Source organism: Lepisosteus oculatus, chromosome 18 (assembly GCF_040954835.1).
Source record: "Lepisosteus oculatus isolate fLepOcu1 chromosome 18, fLepOcu1.hap2, whole genome shotgun sequence".
Taxonomy (NCBI): Eukaryota; Metazoa; Chordata; class Actinopteri; order Semionotiformes; family Lepisosteidae; genus Lepisosteus; species Lepisosteus oculatus.
In genome coordinates, this window is record NC_090713.1 from 3197316 (window position 1) to 3220521 (window position 23206).

Sequence of the window (23206 nt, forward strand, 5' to 3'; positions counted from 1 at the left end):
CAGCCAATCACCATTCTGAAGCCCTACCATAATCTCTGGTATGGGGAGAGCCCAGAATTCTGTCCCATAGTTTAGACAGATGATAGATACTTTTATTAATCCCGTGAGGGAAATAAAGTAAATCATTTTCATTTTAGGAATTTATTAAACGCTCGGTTAAAAGCAAAGGAGATTGTCTGTTATAGTGGACATAAAAACAAGAGTTCGCTGGCATTATGTCTTAGAAGACACAGACCAGGAGAATGCCCGCAGCGTAAAAGAAAATGCCTGATGAACTAGGGATTGGACAGTTTCCAAGTGCTTGTACAATCGATGGAAATGTTCAAATAAATGTGCAAAAGAAATAAACAAAATAATCATTTATTTCTTTATCATATTGGCTAGCTAATGTCCTCTCTTTGCTAGTTAGTGGCTGTGTTTCTGCGTTGGGTAGCAACGGGTGACTGTTCTCAGGCGGAAGATGTAAACAGCTTAATTTTCGTGTTAAATAATTTTTAAAAATTAAAATTCATTCTATACAGCAATCACATATTTGGGTACTGTTTCATAAAACTTTCATGCTTAAAATGTTTAGGGAGAAATGGAAGACTGGTGTGTATTTTTTCTTTAAACTATCAAGTCCAGCCATACACAGTACAGTTTATGTACATACAGTAATGTTTATGTTCCTAAATTAATACCGTTTATGACCTTCAGATGCGTTATGCTCCTCTTCTTTTTATGCTCAGCTACTAAAATTTGCCTTTAGTGGTAAAATTCCATATAAATATTCAAAACTAAGCGGATTAAAATGTGCACAGTAAAGACATTAAATGATTAAATCTTTTCACTACCAACCAATGCACCACGAGTGCCCCTGTCTTTCATTTTGGCCAGCCAATCACTTACCGCGGTGCCCTCCGGTGCCCTGCGGGTAGGTTACTGTACCGCAGGTTTTTACCACGCATTTTGAATGGCTGCATCTACATATAGTAACCTTTTAACATCTTTCTTTTTACAATCTCAGGGCTCTAAACTGGATTGCTGCGCTGAGGCAGTGGAGGGGTATTTTCCGGTCGTTAGCACCTCGAATTCTGTTGTAACAGCTCAGCCTGTTCTCTGTTCTCCCTCATGCACCAGAGAGGAGCCATCAGTAAACAGTATTATATTTTCTTACATTTTAACGGTCCCCCACCCTTTGGCTACAGCTTCTAATGGTATAATAATGCCTACCTCCATGCTCCTGCATCAGCAGAGCTGCCCAGAACCCTTTTTCCACACTTACATACAAAGGAATGGTTGATCCATCTGAAGAATCCCCAGTCTCAGCACCTGTAAGAGAGCTTGTTTCAAATTATTACAGGCAGCTTTTGCTGCTGGAACCAGAGCTCTTAGAAGGGTGATCAATTTTTCACTGTTCTTCCCTGTCAGTTGAACCACAGGGCAGGTCCCTGCTTCCTTCATCCTGCATGCGCTTTGTGCAGTTTCTTTTAAAATGACATGTATATTCTTGTTTACACTAATTGTAAACCGGAGATTTCCCCCGGTCAGCCTGTCTATTTTGTTTGTAAAATTTATCCAATTTCTGTGGAATATACCCTATGTAAACTGCTCACACCTTCGTGTACATATTTCTCCCTATCTGTCGGTGGAGATTATTCAGTTCTGCAAATCTCACAGTAGTGTTATCTCCAGTCATGATTCTAAACCTACAGCGTTTCAGCATGTCTGTTTTCGAGACATTCGAATAAATCCAACTTTTGTTTCCACTATTACAACTAATTGTATATAAATACAAAAACTGTTTATCTAACTCCTTTTAAGTCCACCTGTACTGTACTTATAGGTTCCAGACATTCTCATATTTTCCAATCTCTTTAAGTTGATTTTCATCAAGTCTCTTTAGTTACGTCTCTAGCCAGTCCACCTGGCTAAACACACTCGCACCATCATTTAGTATACCAAAACTCAGAGTTACACACATACATGCCGGCACAGAAATTCATAAAACACACATACACATCGAGAATATATTTTGTTCTCTTCGTACCACAATGCGCTGTATTTTGTTTCACTTCTACATGAATCCTTTTTCCTTTTAACAGCGTAACTTCTCATAAAACTCGACATCGCTTATTATCCGTCTGTTCATTTTTTTTCTTCACCACTGCTCAGACCAAACACCATCTGACAGTCTGTACCCCTTTTTCAGCTTTTGATCCTCCTGCACAGCCTCTTTTCGCTTTTGTTCTTACTCTTCATAGCGAGTAAAGTATCTTTTCTTTCATTTATTTCTTTCAGTTTTTTTTTCTCCCGTAAACACACTTTTTAGTGATCACATTCCAATTTCTCTTTCTTTTTTTTTCTCATGTAAAGTTCCCATGTACCACATCCAAGTGGAATTATTATTGTATGTCAAGTGAACATCTTTGACATTAAAGTATACCTCACTGTATGACCAGTACCAGCTGATGCTAAATACCTGAGGTTTAACAACCATTTGTCTGTTATGATGAATCAACCTGGAGTCTAACCTGTAGTCCCCTGGAAGTTTACATGAGTAAATAACAAAGAAAGTGTGCCATTGATTTAATCAACACCAGTGTTTACAGTACGTACTGTATATATAAGAAGACATACAGGCATCTAGTCTAGGGTACAGATGCAGCCATTCAAAACAAGTGGGCGATACCGCATTATTTTGTGGTGCGCTTGACGCAGCCTACCGCGAGTTACCGCAAATTCTCATATAGTACCTCATAATACCACGTGGTACAGCAAGTAAAATAATAGTATCCGGAATTTCCACAAGGTGGAGCTAATAAAGCTCAACCTCTCATGTTTGAGCTCTTGCTATCAAAATCTTTACCGAAGATATTACTAATAGTATTAATAATGAATGACCTTGGACAAGCTGTAAACTCAAAGTATTTCCCTGGTCCACATTCTTTTTTTCATTGACAGTCTTTGTAAAAGTAACACCACAGCATTTTGCAATCACGCATTTGTTTCCAATCATGCAAAGTACAGTAATTTTTGAGAATCTCCGATTCACCATGCCTTTCACATGCTCATAAAAGAGATTGATTTAGGAACATAAACATATTACTGTATGCAAACTGTACTGTATACAGTATCTATATGTATATTTAATGTCTTTACTGTGCCCGTTTAAGTATTGAGTATTTATATGGAATTTTACCACTGAAGGGAAATCTTAGTAGCTGAGCATAAAAAGAATAGGAGCATACTGCAACACGTGTGAAGGCCATAAACGATATTAATTTTGGAACATAAACATACAGTATATGGCTGGTCTCGGTACTTTAAAGAAAAAATACACACCATTATTCCATTTCTCCCTAAACATTTTAGGCATCGAAGTCTTTAACTAACATGATACCGGAGTCAACAAGCATACTTTTAGAATTTGATTAAAAGGGAATATAATATGGAATTGCGTATCTAAAGAAATTAATAATGATATAATTATATTCAGTACCGCAACACAAGAATAGTACACACATCGTGCTGTGGTACGATGTCTGTTGAAAATGTTTCTGTAGGGCTTTTTCAACACTCTCCATGTGACTTTGCCAGTGGCGCTGTGGGTTAGCTTTCTGACTTACAATTCACATGTTGTGTGTTTGAATCCAGCCAGAGCCATGACCTCTTTCTTAACAAACATTTCTTTGAAAAAATAAAATAGGGTTAGTGTTAGGGTTACTGTCAAACTAAATCAACAATTGATTTAAGGACGATCTGTCAAAGTGCAATGAAATACAATATTGTTGTTGTTGGTATTGTTGTTTTTATCCTGTAAAGCATTTTGAGAAGCCACCTTTAAAGGCGCTATATAAAAGCCCTGATTCTTATGGAATGTGTTTTTCTTTCTTCTTTTTCAGCATGGAATAAACCTATTACTTGATTCTTATGGATGCCCGGTTCCGCCGGGGATTCAAAAAAAAAAACCCATGGAATCGCGTATCTAAGGAAATAGCAGTATAACCTTATTTATGCACAAATAATGGCATGTTACATTATTAATTTGGGTGTCTCCTCTTGCCAGAAAGCTCTTAATTGCATTTTGAGTGTGGTTTTTGACTTTTTTTAAATTACCACCCATAAATAAAGCTGATACTGTTTAGACTTTTAATTATTTAAAACTTCATTACAGCAGCATAATGCACAATGCAACGTAAATCGCTATCTTTGTCTTCTGCGTAATAATGTTCACCTCTCTGTCCAGCAAATTAACAATAGTAATAATAATGAACTTTATTGTATATGTCGCCTTTAAAGGTGGCTCCTCAAAGCGCTTTACAGGATAAAAACAATAACAACAATACTGTTAGGCTGGGCAAACGATTTTTTTTTAAAAGAAATACAAAATGAGATATAATGATGTGTTCCGGCTTAGACATTAACAAAGAGCATAACTAAGGTCATAAAGGTCATAAACGATATTAATTTTGGAACATCAACATATTATGTAAACTGTATGTTGCTATTATTGGTATTTTAAAGAAAAAATACTGTAAAATCCTGGGTTCGGTACAATGTTTCAGGCATTCATGTGAAGGACAACAGAGCTTTCACTGGCCGATTATCAAACTTTATTGATAAAACAAAAACTATCCGACCAAGCCAGAAGAAGACAAAAAGAATAACAGACACAGCGCGAGCCTGCATTCTCTCCTCAGCCGTCCACACCACACTTTTAATTTTAGTTAATCTCTGACCCAGGGAAAACTTCACTTGCACCAAACAAATTACCACACACTGAACACTGAACATGTTAACCCAAATATGTCTCACAATACTTTTATGGTACATTACTTTGCTAAAATGTATTTAAAAATAAAAACGATTACAAACGCCAGCAGAGAGAGAGACACGCACACAGTTCTTCATTGTCAAAAAGTAATTGTTTTTTACTTTGTCAGCACCCAGACAAACGCAAACATGTTATTAATGAAATGCTTTTATTCATTCTTAATCAAACTCACAAGTTGTCATCTGCTGTTGAAGCTCTGTGAGACTAGACTCACACATGGCTAGACTTGACTATTTAACCGTGAGATTATGTTTATGTTTATTAATCTTCCTTGTTATGCACTGAGAATGATAAACACCCCAAACACGAAAGGTGGCTTAGCGGTCGGCTCTGGCTTTCCCATCTATACCGATGCACTGCAAGTACAACCCCCCCTCTCTGTGTGAGTGCTGGCTGTGACAAATTAAACTGGTTTCACAGGTATTTTCAAAGTAGAAGGGGGCGAGATTTCCAGCTAAAGACACCCCCCCCCCCTCCAAAACCCAGTAAGTACAGTTACTTTTTGACATAGGGCAAAAAACTCTCTCTCTCGCTCGTCCACCCCCCCCCCCACCCCTCTCTCTCTCGCTTGCCCTCCCCCCTGTGTATTGTCTGTTTAGGGCAAGCGATAGAGAGTGAGAGAGAGAGAGGGGGGGGGTGGGCGAGGCAATGTGAATCAAAACATGTTTTTCTAGTTTTTAAAGTCGTGCGATGTGTAAGCAGGAACACATCATTATATCTTACATATGAAAAATACATAATATAGCTCCCAAACAAACGCAAACGTGTTTTTAATAAAATGCTTTTATTCACTCGTATTCTGACAATTTCAGGAAGACTAAGGAAGGACTAAGGAAATTGTCATCTGTTGTTGAAGCTCTGTGAGCTCGGTGACTTTGAGACCACTTGTTATCCCAAGTTGTTTGAATCGCCACAATTCAAATAGAGAAAAAAGAGCTGACTGACAAGATTTAAGATGTGGCTGTCAATGTTGGATTAAAAAAAACACGTTGCCCGACGTTAGTTACATTTCTTGAAAAATAATTTTATTTCGAGAGACTGGAAAAGTAATTCAAGTGTTTTTTTAACTTCCTGAAAAACAAGTAATAATTTAACAATATGTGCAAAAGTTTTATGATATGTCGCTGTTGTGAATGTCTGTGGAGTGTATCTTATTTGCCTGTCCTGCCTGTACTCTCTCGCTCGCCCTCCTCCCCCTCTTTCTCTCAATTCAATTCAATTCAATTCAATTCAATTCAAGGTGCTTTATTAGCATGACAGATGGGTACAATCAGTATTGGGTATTTACTTTGTAATCTGAGGTCCTTTTAACTGTTTTTACATCTACTGTATTGCTTTGAGATGCCACTTTTAAAGGTGATATATAAAATCAAGGCTTTAACTTGCTTTAACTCCACAAGTCTGATTTCTTGTGTCCGTTCTATCCGAACCTGAAAGTATTACAATATGTATCTTTATAGCAGGCGGTGTACAGCTTTTTAGTATAGATTACACTTTTCTAAAATGTATTTAAAAAATAAAAACGATTACAATCTAATCTTTCCACGTTTGATCCCAAGATCCCAAGAAAAGTAAATCTAAATGGGGAGAAAGCTATGCTGAAAGTTTATTAAGATACTTAGAAGATATCAATATATTTTGCATTTGTCTGATTGTGAATCAAAAAACACATATATTTAAACACGCGTTTGCGATTTACATCAAAACGCGATTTAAATCAATATAAATGTTTATATTGTAACGCCTAGGTGACTATTCATTGTTATTAAAATGACTTAAATTCGAACATGTTGTGATATTTAGAAATATAAATTTGTTTGGTGCGAGTGAAGCTTTATTTAATCTCCGACCCAGGGAAACGTTTTATTTTTTCAAAGAAATGTTTGTTAAAAAAGAGTCATGGCTCTGGCTGAATTCAAACACCCAGTGTGTGGTGTGTGAATCAGGAAGCTAACCCACAGCACCACTGGCAAGGTCACATGATGAGTGTTGAAAAAGCCCTACAGAAACATTATCAACAGACAATGTACAGCGTGTACTATTCTTGTGTTGCGGTACATGAATATAATTATATCATTATTAATTTCTTTAGATACGCGATTCCATATTATATTCCCTTTTAATCAAATTCTAAAAGTATGCTTGTTGACTCCGGTATCACGTTAGTTAAAGACTTCGAAGCTTACAATGTTTAGGGAGAAATGGAATACCGGTGTGTATTTTTTCTTTAAAGTACCGAGACCAGCCATATACTGTATGTTTATGTTCCAAAATTAATATCGTTTATGGCCTTCACACGCGTTACAGTATGCTCCTATTCTTTTTATGCTCAGCTACTAAGATTTCCCTTCAGTGGTAAAATTCCATATAAATATTCAATACCTAAACGGGCACAGTAAAGACATTTAAATCTTTCTACGACCGACCAACGCACCACGAGTGCCCCTGTCAGTCAACCAATCACGTACCGTGGTATTTTGCATCATCACGCGTCATGATGCGCGAGGCCGTAGCCAATTACCTCCGGTATGTGTCTGTGCTGCGCACTTTGAATGGCTGCATCTGTATATCCTGCCTTGTGCCCCTGTGACCCTAAATGGGATAAAGCAGTCAGAAAATGTATAGGTTGGAAGTATACTCCACTAACTTTTATTTTCAATATAAACTGCTGCAATGGCTTCAGTCTCCACCAGACTGAGTTAACACAAGGTCTCAGTATGACATCACCGACAATGCATTTGCCCTTCTTTCATCCTGTGCTGAAAGAGAACACCGTCATTTCTTATAGCTTTGCCCAGCCCAGCCGGCGGACAAAGACAGGAACGCCTGTGAGACTGCAGTCTTTGCTTAGCATGTATCTGGGAATGGTACATTTCTAAAACCAGTCTAGTTTGTATAAAATACATTGTGTATCTAATTTACACATAAAACATGACCTGGTTTAACAAGCTGAAGAAGGAGCAAATCATTTTAAAGGTAAAGTAAGTAAACATTTGAAGGAGAACTGGAATTTGGTTGCTGTTACATTTTGGACTGAGAATGTCCACAGTCACAGAAGCACTGGTTTGCACCCCTGAAGCCCCATGGCAGCTAACCAAGCTCCCACTTTGCTTTTTGCAGTGACAAAAGATGAGGATGAAGATCAATCTCACCTGTGCGCAATTAATTACTAGAAAGGTTTTTTAAGACCAGTTATGACAGCGCCTGTCCGCTGAGTTATAGAGTTTTCTCTTGTCTCTAGCTTTGTGTTCTTTGCTTAGTTATCTCTGACCTGTGATTGTTTGTTTTGGACCACGTCTTTGTGCTTCTAATTGCTTTTTCTTAGGACTAAGCTGCTCTTGTGTTTCTACTCGGCTGGCTTCATCGGACCTCTCTTGAGGATCACCCTTGGTGCTTTCTCTCTTGTGATTCCTTGGCCTGAATCCTTGCTTGCATAGTTACAGCTTCAGGCTGTCCGTTGGGTCAACCTATGCGTCTTTGCCCTGAGTTTCTTTGGCTTGGACCCCTGCCTGTTGGACTTCGACTTTGGACTGTGTTTTGGTTTGCCTTTCTACAGTACATATAGCCTGCTCAGCTCATGCACCTGCAATTGGATTTAGCCTCCTGCCCCAAAACCTCTGTATTTTCCAGGTCAGTGCAGCGGAGTTACAGGTAACTTACAGTAGATTCACCTTCTGATCCTGTAGTGGGGGTCTATGTGGAAAGTCACTTCACCATAATGTTTTTTCTAGATGACAAGCCAAAAGATTCCATAGGTGAAGACAAGTAGTCTCATCTGCTGCATAATTTACATCACTTCATTTTATTAGCCATATACAATTTCTTGCATTAGGAATTAATCTTTTCACATACCCCAGCTTGCTCTCCATGAGACACACAGACAGGGAGAGAAGTTTGGGGTCAGAGCACAGGGTCAGCCATTGTACAGCACCCCTGGAGCAGTTGGGGTTAAGGGCCTTGCTCAAGGGTCCAACAGAGGAGGATTCCTCTACCAGCCACAGGATTTGAACCAGCAACCTACCAGCCACAGGCACAGATCCTTAGCCACTGTGACACCGCTCCACCCCAATTCACGTTCACAACACACAGTGTTTCCTCTTTGTACTTTTTAGCATGGAATTCATCTTTGCATATTCCCTTGCAGCCAACACCCCATTAAAAAATAAAAACAAAAATTCGGAATCACATACAATCGCTTTTGTAGCGCACGTGACTCAGAACTACTTACAGTACTGCTGAGTGGTGTAGCTTACTTGAGAACAAAGTTTTCTTTGGAATGTGTTGACATTGCTAATCATGTCGATGACATTTTTATTTTGTCTCTGCAGCTCAACATTCAACTCATTCAGCAGTTCAGTCAAGTCTGTGAGGAATGCTAAATCCAGAAGCTACTGGTCATCCTCTAATTGGGCATGTTCACCATGTTTAGATGACTTGAGAAACTCTTTAATGTCAGGCAAAAGCTGTTTGAATCTTGCCAAAAATGTTAGTTTTTGAAATCTCCAATCAGCAAGTCAGCAGCCACAGCAAATACTTTTTTTATTACTTCTCGATCCCTGAATGACTTGTTGTATTTAGCCAGGACGTGACTCACACTAAACAATGTGATGATTGCCGCTTTCCCTCTTGTATTAGGCTTTGAGAAAACTGACTGCTGCTAGCTGAGATTTTAATTTTTCCTCTTTTCTTTTCCATAACTCAGTATTAGTAGGAAAGTCCACATCATATGTTTTGTGTGCAGTTTTGAAATGTTGTTCTATATTTCCCTTTTTCTAGTAGACACTAGCATTCCAGATTTGAATGCAGTTGTACAAAAAATAATCATGCTCCCATTCCTTGTGGTAACGGTAAGTTTTCGATCTCTTTGCTTCATCATCGCTCAAACACTACAACTATCAAATAGGCAATCAAACTTATCAAACTGCTGGTGAATTTGTCACGGCCAGTCTGTTTTGTTTCTCTGTGCACTATAATGAATGTGGGGTTTGTGCAGTGATAACCAAGAGAATGTAGCACACACAACACTCTTGATTTACAGAGCTCCTGTATCCTTTTTTTTCAGTGTCAGCCAGCACTCAGGGAAGAGACTTTTACAACCCATTCGACAAGGGCTAAACACACACAAGGGCAGTAAAATGTATGACATTACATGCACAGATCTGAATGAATTTTTAGGCTATGGAAAAAAAGAAATAGTCTAATTGCCCATAAATGTTCTTCCGATTGATCGACTGGCAAGATCGACTGGTTGGGAACCCCTGCTCTAGACTTACCCCTCCATCTGTAATCCAAATACATTTTAAACCCCCACAAACCTGTGAACAGCCAATATGGCTAATTGCACCACATTTTCAAAACACCTTTCACAATCCAAATAAACATTTCTGCACTCAAGCAAAAGTGTAGCCTAACCTTACCACCACTGGGATGGACCTTGGCCATTACTGTGGAAAAACAGATGCTAAATTCTATAATAGCTGCAAAATACTTAGATTAGAAATGTTACTCAGCCTCTCATTTTAAAATGCTGACTTCTTTTCTCCAGATCATTCTTCTTTAATGGCTTCAGGATCCCTTCAATGCTAACAGGTGCAAATGTTTAACGCATTTCAACAGACTACAGAAAAGCTCCCCACACATCTGCTATCAGTGGGGAGGAGAACAGAGTGATGAAGCTAATTCGTAGATGGGAATTGTTAGGAGGCCATGATTGGTAAGGGCCTCGACCTGTTGGTAGCATGAGACTCATAATCTCAGGGTAGTGGATTAGGCTCCCACATTAGGTGTCAGGTCCTCCATGTTGGAGGTTGGACACAAGGCATTGTTCTGTAAAAAATGAATGTTATGGAAACAGCAGCAGGATGCTGGAAGACATAAGGGGCAAACATCCATCTATCCATGATTGGTAAAGGCAGGGGGAAATTTGGATAGGAAGCTGAAAAACACCCCTGCTCACCCTGGTGTCTTTTCACAGTGTAGTGTCCCCGTCACTATACTGGGACATTCGGACCCACACAGACCTCAGGGTGAGTGCCCACTACTAGCCCCACTAACACCTCTTCCAGCAGCAACCTTAGTTTTTCCCAGGAGGTCTCCCATCCAGGTACTAACCAGGCTCACACCTTTAGAACCTTTTTTTACAACATAAATCACTGAAAACACAAATTAAGCACAGGCACACAAGTACAACTGCTTTGCTTCACCAAGCCTTGGTATTTTAGGGTAAAGTTAAAAGAGCTGTGTAATTTTCATGCATTTCTAATTTTATTGCAAAATTAAAATACATATATGATTCTATCTTTCAATCTGATTATATATCTTAGATGTAAAGAATTGACCTCCTTCAAGGATTTTTGAAAAGGGGTTTCTGAAACTGCAGTTTCACCTGAGACACAGGTGGAGATGTAGTGTTCATTCACGAGCGGGTGTTCACTCTTGTCTTTCAGAGCAAGACTGGACATGGTCATTAACGATGTCCCTGCTTGTGGACACATTGGAGTGCAGTTTCAGAATCTTCTGCATGAAGTTAATGAATATTCAACAAGTTAAACGGTGTCACGGGAGCCAGTCCTGACTCTGTAGTGCGTATTTTGGACCCTATGCCGACAGTATAATCCAGAAGAGACTGGAGAAGGGCAACAGGGAAAACACAATGAAAATAAGGATGGGAAGACAGACAGGGGGGCGTGATGACGATGATCTGGTGCTCGGGGGGCATGGTGAACAAGTCCAAACAGTCCAAAAAGGGAAACCGGAGCACAATCCAGGGTCCAGGTGCTGGGAGATTCATCCAAGACAGACAAGGTTAAAATCCGGAAAGGGATCTGGAACAGGAACAGGGAACCAGGAAGATAAAAGCAGGATGAGACCCGGTCTCAGACAGTCAGGATGCCATGATGAAGCCTGTGCCATCGGTTGTCTTCTGGACCTGCTGATAGGTGGGCTTCCGGGTGTCCATCTTCCAATGCTGAGCCAGGAATAGCGGGAATGCTGGGCTTAAATAATAACAGGCAAAACAAGGGGCAGGTGCACATAATAAACTAAAATACGAAAGGGTCGGAGCGCCCTTAAGAGGAGGGATGACGATCGTGACAAACTGTGTACAAAAATCTCTTTAACAGCATAATACCGTTCAATAATGGCTGCTTCTCAATGAATTTAGTTACACAGATCCGCACGTATTCGTTTTTCTTTGTGTGGGAGTTGGGGGTAGTTCAAAGTGAGCAGATCGAACCCACTACAATGTGCATTTTTCTTTGTTGCTACAGCTTAATGAACAGGAACTTACACAAGCCTATGTCTGTGTAAAATCACATTGCAGCCTGGCATTAATGACATGGAAAATCAAAGACAGGTCAAGTTAAAATAATATGCATGAAAACACTTCATATATAAGTTAAAAATAAACATTAAGCACATCTCATGGACCTCTCTAAATTCTGGGGCCCTCTTCAGGGATTAATCCTGCCCAGTTCCCCGTTGAGAGACCCAGTGAGTGCAGAACAGACCAGACTGTTTCCCTCCAGCTGTTTATTAGCAATTTATTTTACATTTAATTAATATTTCAATTAATCCCATCACATCGCCTCTTCTTCCCTTACCTCCTGCTTCTCAGGGCTGTTCCACAGTATGAAGAATCAAGAGTGAATTACAAGTTGCTCCCAAATAGATGAAGAAAGATGTGAAGACGGGGGTTTGAATTTAATCTTTTCTGTAGGAGGTTTAGACTTCCAAGTCACAAGCAGGGGTTTATGGCAGGAAAGGGGGTTAACTGATAAGGATTGCAGATGCCAGCTAGGAACCCCCCTGGGTGTAATGTTAAACTGACCATTTGCCCAGAACATCATAAACTGGCCAAATACCATGAACCCCCCTCTTTACCATCAGACCGAGTGACGTCAGAAACGGAGAAGAAAACTGTATATAACCCAAAAGTTTGTAACAGTACGGGGAACAATACTTCGGTTTTGTTGTTTCTTGCGGGAAACAAGACTTCGGCTTTATTGTTCCTTGCATGCAATAAACTCATCTGTTTTACTTCATCTCGGGATCAAGAACCTTATTTCTTCTGTTACAACAAATTTGGCGTAGTCGGCGGATGCTCCAGAAGGCGCAGAACTTCCCATCGGCAGGAGAGACGGTCAGCGCGCACATAACTAAGAGGTAAGGACTCCTCTTTTATTTAAAAGTCCCGACTCTCTCTAACCGATTGGGAAATCTCTGCTCCCTGCGAGAATCGCCCGAGATGACGGAGTAAACGTGAGTTTCTGAATTCCTCTGGCCCAGGGAAGGCACCGGTGTATGTAATGGGTTGTTTGCTGTAAGCCCAGAATTTGGTCTGGCAGGGGTTCCGCGGTATTGTGTACAGGCGTTCGAAGCTGGTGTATGCCTTAATTGCGCGTGGAGTTTTGAACGGGTTTTGGACCCTTACCGTGAAGTCAGGACTGGTGTGGGTCTTAATTGCACCCGGAGTTCTGAAGGTCAGAACTGGTTTGGGTCTTAATTGCACCCGGAGTTCTGAGGCTCTGAATCGGTGTGGGCCTTAATTGCGCCCGGGGTTCTAGAGCAAGTGGTGCATTAAATGCACGTAGTTCAGGACTGGTGTGGGTCTTAGTTGCACCCGGAGTTCTGAAGGTCAGAACTGGTGTGGGTCTTAATTGCACCCGGAGTTCTGTGGCTCGGGATCGGTGTGGGCCTTAATTGCGCCCGGGGTTCTGGAGCTGAGTGGTGCATTAAATGCACGTATAATCCAGGATTGGTGTGGGCTTTAATTACGCCCGGGGTCCTGAGATTAGCTACGCCTTGATCGTGCACAGATTGGCGTGGCGTGGTTTTTTTTTGTTTTAAAGGAAACAGGAGTAGAAGAGATATATGTATGTATGTTTTTGGTGTTTTCCTTGTTTGTGAAATACATATACACACGCACGACACTAACATAAACACACCTCATAATAAAAGAGCAAAGCATTAAGTAGCAGGATTTAAAGGACGTTGAGACCCGAGAATCGCCCTGATTGAGCTCAGTGCGTAAGTCCACCCCGGGGCAAAAGCAGCGATGCTGGCGTTCGGGGGATGGTGAATTACTGATCAAGAAAGGGGGTTTTCGAGGTCTCGTTTCTTACCTGTGAACAGTGCGGTGTAAATCCTCTCTAAAGTCTCTGAGAGGTATTTAGATCTGGAGGTAACAGACGCCCTTAGCTGAATGAGTGCAGTAATGCACAGGTTTTTCCAAGTGAAAACATCCCCCTACTGAATGAGCTGTTACCTCACACACGACAAAAGTAAATCCTAAAGAAACCAAACATGTGTGCTAATTGGGTGTTTGAGAAAGTGGTGGAAGTATCTGATTACATATCGGAAAAGTGTAAATTGACTGAAAGGGAAGAGAAATATAGGAAGAAGCTGAGTCTGTCAGAAGGAGTTTGGGGCGAAGATGCCTGTAAAAAAGCGTACGAACATTGGAACAAAAACAAAGATTTAGCTGCAGCCCTGGTGATCGGCCGACACCTGAGGTGGCAGATTAGCATGAAGGAGAAATCAGAATGGGATAGAAAAGAGAAGGAGTTCACAGAAAAAATAAAAGCGTTAAATGAGAGGAAAGATAATTTATTCGCGGCAAAAGAGGTACTAGAAAAAAAACTAAAAGAGGCAGTACAGGAGAATGAGAAATTAAAGAAGGAATTAACTCCTGGTCACGCTGAACTGGTTAATGTGCTACAGCCGGCGACTAAGTTATATCCTGCTCTCCCACAGGGGAACAAACAGGCAGGAAACGAAAATAATTGGGATCAATTCCCTCAGTGGCCATATGGAGAAGGGGGGTCTGATTGGGATAACACTTGGTATGAGTGTGATAAAGACGGATCAGGGTCTCCCCTGTTAGAGGGAGGGCGCCCGCAGGTCTGTACTCTCACTCGAAGTGGGAAAGGACTTGATGTAGCAGGGGCTGGTGCCGTTGATGACAGCGCCACTCTAACTCCGTCTCGCACCCCGCCGAGGGGGTCCGTTCTCGCACCTACCTTCCCTGAACCCCCAATACGATCAAATCCAAAACCGGAGGATATTGACCGGTGGGCTAGAGAAGTACCGCACCCAAAATTAGGGATGCAGCGAACCTGGAGTGCGCTTCAGGAATTAAAAGATACTTATGGTATCTCCCCCCTGACTGCCGCTATGATCCTCAGAAGGACAGGGGAAAAACGTGTCGGAGAACTTAAACAATTGTGTGAGGATAACGGCAGGGGAGGGCGATGGGAATGGGTTTGGCGATGGCTTAAACAAAATTATCCACCAAAAACAGATTGGAAAAAGATATCTGCGTGTCAGCAAAAAGAAAGCGAGGATGTGGCTGACTTCACTGACCGCTTCGTCACACTCTGGCTGGAATGCTCAGGACTGAGTGACGAAGATGATGTGAATAGCGACGCCTCTGCTGTAATTAAACAAATTTATTTGGGCGGTCTTAAGCCTGATATAGCCAAAGCCCTTCAGTTAAAAGAGCCCGAAGTAGGGCAAGATACGACTAAACAATTTGAGGAAATAGTTAAAATGGCACGGCAAATCGAGAGAAATATGTATGCTAAGGTGCGGGCAATACAAACAGGGTGGACACCCCCCATACTGAAGGGTGGAACTGGCCCGGACACCCGACTAAATCCAAAAAGCGAAATTACAACTCGGTGCCATTATTGTAAAAATTTCGGACATTGGCAAAAGAATTGCAAAAAGCGATTAGCCAGTGAGGGCAGGTTTGGAAGATACCGAGATCCCCCTTTCAATCCCTCGAATCGAGAGGGGCAAAAAAACCTGTTGTCACAATTACAGGATCTGAGCGAAGCAGACAAACGCGCTATCAGGGAGCTTTTAAACTAGGACTCCCCCTAGTGGCCTCCCTACGCCTATCTCAGGAACTGAGTGAAAAAGAGCTCAAATTACAATGCACGATTAATGGGATTCAAATGTCACTTTTATGGGACACTGGGGCTCAATTATCGTGTTTATCTGAACAGTCAGCCAAACGGTGTGGTGTCATGTTCACAGGGAGGGAGCTGGAGGCCACTGGTGTAGGGGGTAATCGAATAACACTCAGAGAAACTCAAGAACTCAAGATTAGACTAGGAGATGGGGAGGTAACATTTAATGCTGTCATGTGGGTAGGATCTACCCCAGATCTGTTGGGATGGGATGCTCTGAAATACCTACAAGGGGTTACATTAACCGTACATGAGGAGAGGGTGGAGGTAAACATCTGGTCCCTCCAAAAAGACGAACTAAAAGGGCATCCAATTTGGACTATGGATAAGGACGAATGCGGGCTTCTGGATATGGAACCCGCCACATTTACTGGGAAATCCCCGCCATACACAAAGCCATATAAAATCAACAAAGAGGCGGAGGAAGGGGTTCGACCAGTAATACAAAAACTATTGACTCAAGGCATTGTACGAAAAACACATAGTACAAGCAACAGTCCAATATGGCCCGTAAAGAAAGCCAGCGGAGCATGGCAATTCACAGTTGATTACTCAAAAGCTAATCAACACATCAACCGTCTCACCCCCTTAGTAGCAGACCCCTCTGCTATTTTTCAACTACTGACCCCTGAGCACCAGGTGTTTTCAGTAATTGACATGGCTAATGGGTTCTGGTCTGTTCCTCTACACCCAGAGGTACAAGATTGGTTCGCCTTTGTTGTAGATGGAGAACAATATACTTGGACCAGGTTACCACAGGGGTTTCATAACAGCCCCACCGTGTATCACATGGCACTTCGGAGGCATCTCCGGGAGCTGCCTCAAGTGTCCTCCGTCGTTATCCAATATGTGGATGATATTTTAATCGCGTCTCCTGACGAAGAAACCCACAAGAAGGACCTCCAAATTATTCTCAACCATTTGGTTAAAAAAGGACACAAGGCTAGTTATAGCAAAGCACAGTTATGCCTAGACACCGTAATTTACTTGGGACAAAAGATTAGTCGGGGAAAAAGGGAATTGACAGAAGATCGGGCCCAGGCAATCTGAACACACCCTAGTCCCAATACGGTGAGAGAGCTCCGATCATTTCTGGGCCTGTGCAATTTCAATAGAAATTGGGTTGATGCTTTTTCTGAAAGGGCCAAACCACTTACAGACCTATTAAAGGGGGGAGGGAGGTCCCTTGATCCTATTGCTTGGAGTCCTGAAGCTGAACATGCTTTTAATGATTTAAAACAAGCTCTGTTACAGGCTCCTGCATTGGGGTTTCCTCAGACAGACCAACCATTCTACCTCTACGTAAGTGAAAAGAATGGATTTTGGACAGCTGTACTAACACAGGAACATGGGGGTAGGTACCGCCCGGTAGGGTATTACTCTGGGTCCTTGGACGAGGTAGCCAGGGGCTGGGGACCATGTCTACGAGCCGTTCAGGCCGTCTGTCTAGCAGTACAGGCAGTCAATAACATAGTGCTAGATCAACAACTGATTGTTCGATGCCCACATGCGGTACACACCCTCATGTCCCTGAATCAGGTCAGTCAGGTTAATGCGATACGATGGAGCAAGTGGCAGGTCTTGTTAGAGGCTCCAAATATTACCATTGAACGTGAAGGAGCTCTTAATCCAGCCACATTGTTACCTGACCCATCAGAAGCCTACATGTTAGAACACAGCTGTGATGTTTGGGCAATGGGAGAAGATGAGGGTATCAAAATAGCCGAGCAACCACTAAGGAATGAAGACCTCATCCTTTTCACTGATGGAACTTCATTCATAAATTCTAGTGGGGAGAGGAAAGCGGGTTGGGCTGTGACTACAGAACATGATATCCAATGTGGGGGAAGATTTGAGGTTCCCACGTCAGCACAGCGAGCTGAACTGAAAGCTTTGGTGGAAGCCTGTAAATTAGCAAAAGACAAGACCACCACAATATACACAGACTCACGATACGCATTTGGAGTATGCCATGATTTTGGAAGGTTATGGAGTAATAGGGATTTTTTAACCTCTGCTGGCACTCCGGTAAAGAATGCAGATCTGGTGTCTGAGCTGCTTGCGGCTCTCCAACTCCCAAAGCAGGTAGCTGTAGTCAAATGTAAGGGCCACAGCAGAGAGGACACTCCCGAGGCCAGGGGCAATAAGCTAGCAGACTGGACAGCACGTCAAGCTGCCCTGGGGCAATGGGAGGAGTGGGCTATAGAAAAACCTCTTCAGATTATTTCAGTTTGCACAGTGAACATACAGGCACTCCGGACGGAACAGCTCAGCGAGCTCCAGGCCCAGGCTCCAAGGATTGAGAAATGGACCTGGATGGAACGCAATGTGGGGCTGCAGAAGGATGGGACCTGGAGGTGCCAGCGTACAGGCAGACCCGCCTGTCCCAAGCAACTAATGCCCTACCTGGCACAACAAATACACTCCACAGGGCACCCAGGTGTTAGCCAAATGACTCGACGCTTTGCTCAGAGCTGGGTGGGCACAGGCTTCACACCCTTCGCAGCTGATGTGGTACAACGCTGTGGAGAGTGCCAAAAAGCCTCTGGAGCACCGCCGGTTCGGGCTCCTAATCTTCGACGTCCTGCACCCGAGGGACCCTTTAGACACTGGCAAATAGACTATTGTTCACTGCCACCCTGTAAAGGGAAAACAGGCCTCCTAGTGATGGTGGACCAGTTTTCTAGATGGGTGGAGGCTGTCCCTGTCAAACGAGAGACTGCGCAGACAACTGCCAAATATCTCGTGACAGAAGTAATTCCCCGATGGGGACTCCCGTGTTGCATAGACTCAGACCAGGGCACACATTTTACTGGAAATGTGTGTCAGGTGGTGGCAGACCTACTAGGGATCAAATGGGACTTGCATTGCCCTCATCATCCGCAGTCCTCCGGCATGGTGGAACGGGTGAACCGGACTTTGAAAGCTAAATTGACAAAGTACCACTTGGGAGGGATCCCCTGGGTGGATGCATTGCCCGCCGTACTGTGCAGCATCCGGGCTGGGACAAATCGAATAGTGGGGCTGAGCCCGTTTGAGGTGATCACGGGGCGTCCCATGAGACTGAGTGACTCTCCAGGACATGACAGAGTAGGCTTGAGTATACTAACTGATTCTCTGTTACAGTATTGCAAGTTGCTGACAGAGGCCACCCAAGGAGCCCGTGAGCAGGTCCTGGAGGCGTGGGGACCACCACCTGAAGGAGGGCACGACCTCATCCCAGGAGAGTGGGTGTGGATCAGGAAATTTCCTTCACAGGTTCTCCAGCCCAGGTGGGACGGACCCTACCAGATCCTGTTGACAACCGAGTCTGCGGTTCGAGTGGAAGGAAAAGATCGTTGGATCCACGCGTCACACTGCCGACGAGCCTCATCCCCAGACCCAGAATGAAATCATTTCTGTCAATAATGATAATTGTTGCTGTAGAACTATGTTCCGCAGGGATTAATGATCATCTCTCCCACAAAGGAGAACATGGAATTAATTCCTTTTTAGGCCTCTCCTATCTGACAGCTAAGAAAACCAACCAAAGTGCCTGCTGGGTGTGTGCCGCATTACCCAAATATGTACAGGGAGGACTTCCTATGGGAGCCATTCCTTGGCGTCTCGAGGAAGTCATAGGCATGATCATTTGGAGGGATAATTTAGGAGATTTTAATATGACAAACTATGGGGGTTGCCATAACACAGCTTTAACCTGCACAACATTACAATATCTACAGGAGTGAGGCTTAGAGCCCACGAGTTTCACAGGCTCTTACGCTCCTAAATATAACAGAAGCCATACACCACCATACCTGACTCTAAATAAGGAACGTGAGGGAAACATATGTTTTCAGCACACTAATGGTCTGCACTTGGTTGGATGGAGTCGTTGCAACCTTACCATCGCTGCAAATATATCCACCTCTACCTTCCAAATTCCAGGATGGGATCGGCACACCCCACAATTCGGTATAAGTTTCTTATTTTCAGAGGCATGGGGAGCGCCAAACGGAACATATTTCATTTGTGGAAAACGAGCCTACCCATGGTTGCCAGCCCAGTGGTCTGGCTCATGTTATTTAGGATATGTGGTTCCTCATATCCGTGTTCAAACCCACACCCCCTTCGGACCTAACCACAGACCACAAAGAAAATTGGCTGATTGGGAATATTATTTAGGTATAATATTTCCACAAGCCGGCATGAACTTTCTGAGTCGAGAGTTAATTCAAATGGCTTCGACTTTAGAAGAATTAGCAAATTCTACCTCATCTAGTCTGAAGGCTGTTAATGATGAGATGGTAGCCCTCAGAACAGTGGCCATGCAGAACCGACTAGCTTTAGATTATGTACTGGCGGCCCAAGGAGGAACTTGTGCAGTAATTGGCACTGAATGCTGCACATATGAACTTGAACTTGAACTTGAACTTGAACTTTATTGCCATATGTAACCGGTACTGGTACAATGGAATTCTTACTTACAGAAAGTCTCTCGATTGTAAAACAAGTGTAAAAACAAAACAAAGTGCAAACAGTGCATCAAGACAATGTGCAAACAATAGACAATGTGCAAGTAAACATGCAGGCAGTTTGAATGTAAACAATACAGACATGTAAACAATGACTGGAGACGTACAATAAATAAATTACAATGAGGTAGATGGTGATGGTGTGGGTGTGGTCCGAGGGGGATGGCTAAATGTGTTCGCCAGTCTCACTGCTTGTGGATAGAAGCTATTGAAGAATCTAGTGGTAAGTGTCCGTATGCTCTTATATCTCTTGCCTGAGGGCAGTGGGGTGAAGAGCTCATGCCCGGGGTGGTGACTGTCCTCTGTGATGGCCAGAATTCTACCACGGCAGCGGTCCTCGTAGAGCTGTTTAATCTCGGTGAGACCGCAGCCAATGATCTTCTGGGCCATATTGACCATTCTCTGCAGTGCCTTTCTTTCTCGCGAAGAGGTGTTGCCATACCACACGGTGATCCCGTTGGTGAGGACGCTCTTGATAGTGCAGCGGTAGAAGTTCACCAACACATGTATTGGCATCCCCCATCGCTTGAGGCACCTTAAGAAATAAAGGCGCTGCTGAGCCTTCTTCATGATAGAGTCAGTGTTCACAGTCCAGGTTAGATCTTTAGAGATGTGAATTCCCAAAAACCTAAAGCTGGTGACTGTTTCCACTTCCGTTCCATCAATACTGAGTGGGCTGTGAGTGTGTGGCCTGTGTCTCCAAAAGTCCACTATTAGCTCTTTCGTTTTCTTTATGTTCAAGTCCAGGTTATTGCTATGACACCACCTAAGCAGCTGTACAACTTCATCCCTGTAAGTGGACTCGTCATCATCACTGATCAGTCCTATTATAGTGGTGTCATCGGCAAACTTGATGATGCGGTTATTGCTGTGTCTTGCTGTGCAGTCGTGAGTAAATAGGGAGTACAACCTTGGACTCAGACAGCAGCCTTGTGGGGTTCCAGTGCTCAGGGTGAGTGGTGTTGATGTTTTATTGCCTATCCGCACCACCTGTGGTCTCTCGATAAGAAAGTCCAGCAGCCAGTTGCAGACAGAGTTGCACAGACCTAATCCCCTGAGCTTTGTCACCAGTTGACTGGGTATGATGGAATTGAATGCTGAACTGTAGTCCACAAACAGCATTCTCACATACGAGTTCTTAGTGTCCAGGTGTTCCAAGGCTGTATGCAGAGCCAGGGAGACAGCATCATCCACTGATCTGTTGTTCTGGTAGGCGAACTGCAGGGGGTCCAGGGACTCTGTGATGGAGGAGTTGATGTGTGACAACACCAGCTTCTCCAGGCATTTCATCACCACAGATGTTAATGCTACTGGGCGGTAATCATTCAGGCATGTCACTTTTGTCTTTTTGGGGGTTGGAACAATAGTGGTTTTTTTTAAAGCAAGTGGGGACCATGGACTGTGACAGGGAGGAGTTAAAGATGTTTGTAAACACTGTGGTCAGCTGGGCTGCACATGTCCTCAGGACGCGAGGTGGTATCCCATCAGGCCCTGCAGCCTTACGGGTTTTCACCCTGCTCAGAGTCTTCTGCACGTCCTGCTCTGAGAGTTTCAGAACAAACTCGCCCTGCACACTTGGGGTCTTCTCAGCAGTGCCCGTGTTCAGAGCATCAAAGCGTGCATAGAAGTGGTTCAGCTCGTCAGGCAGGGATGCGTTGTTCGTGTCAATCTCCTGGCTGCAGCCCCTGTAGCCTGTGATTGACTGTAATCCCTGCCACAGCCTCCGGGTGTCAGCGCACTGCATTTCGAGCCGCTCTCTGTAGCTCCGTTTGGCGCGTTTTATGGCTTCTTCTAATGCATACCGTGATTTCTTGTACAGCTCTTTGTCCCCCGATTTGAACGCGGTGGATCTATCTTTTATTTTATTGCGAATGTCGTGGTTGAACCACGGTTTCTGATTGGGAAATGACCTAATTTTCATTTCTGGTACACAAGCGTCGGTGCAGTATTTAATATAGCTGGTGACCGCGTCCGTATAGTCATATATCCCTGATAATTCTGAGCACATCTCAGATCTGGCCCAACACATTTACAATGAGGGACAGAAATATCAGGACTATTATACTGAAAATTGGGGAATTGGATCTTGGGTAAAGTCTGTGTTTGGGGCCTGGGGCGGAACTTTTTTACAGTGTTTATTTGTAGGAATAGTATTGTTTATATGTATAGACAGGCAGGAGTCTTGATGAAATTACATATGGATGGAGATCATGAATAAAGGACTTAAAATAACTCATAGGAGCTCAACTAAGATGATACAGGGCCTAAAAATCTCTCTGCATCAAACCTAGAGTCCCTGGGATTACTGGAGTCAGTGAGGAAACAATGAAATTACTGCTGTTGGATTAACATACTACTACAGAACAGTTCATACTGTATGTCCATTAAATTCTGCATTTAAGATTTGGACTCTTTTTAAGCTACCTCTTGTCCAGGGGGTGCTAATGTCAGAGCTGTTAGTGAACCTGCTGTATCTGAACACACAGCCCAATTACAGAGTCCCCACACTCCACTCCGTTCCAGCTGTGTTGAGTGGAATATGGGCTCATCTGATTGTGTCTCATCCTCTGCTGCTTATAAAGCTACTCTCTTTCCAGTCCTGCTTTCCTGGGAGTTAATAATGCTAAACTGCTCATCTTGCACCTTGTGGACTTGGACTAAGACAGAGTAGGAAATTAAAATTAATAAATGCATGCTCCCTCATTGTGAGAGCACTGGGAATAGACTGTAATTATAATTTACCAAATCTTCCCTTAATATTTTCAGTAAATTAACATCAGATACCTCTAGAGGGAACACTCCCCATGGGCAGGAAAATAACTCTTCGAATATCAGAGACTGGCAGCACATTGATAGAGTGCCTTGGGTTCAATTCCAGAACAGGGCTGCTATCTGTGGGGAGT

At 43.0% G+C, this 23206-nt stretch overlaps 1 long non-coding RNA gene across 7 annotated transcripts in view; it reads left to right on the forward strand.

Moving 5' to 3' along the window:
- Window positions 1–23206, forward strand: part of LOC138224133 (uncharacterized) — a 56779-nt gene that overhangs the window by 28805 nt on the left and 4768 nt on the right. For 2 of the 7 annotated variants that reach the window (XR_011182473.1, XR_011182477.1), the window contains 2 exons: window positions 9593–10842; window positions 11263–11987. This is a non-coding gene — a long non-coding RNA (uncharacterized lncRNA). Of the gene's footprint in view, window positions 1–9592; window positions 10843–11262; window positions 11988–23206 lie in introns of those variants that run through there. The other 5 variants (XR_011182474.1, XR_011182478.1, XR_011182476.1 and 2 more) reach the window with 5 other exon arrangements.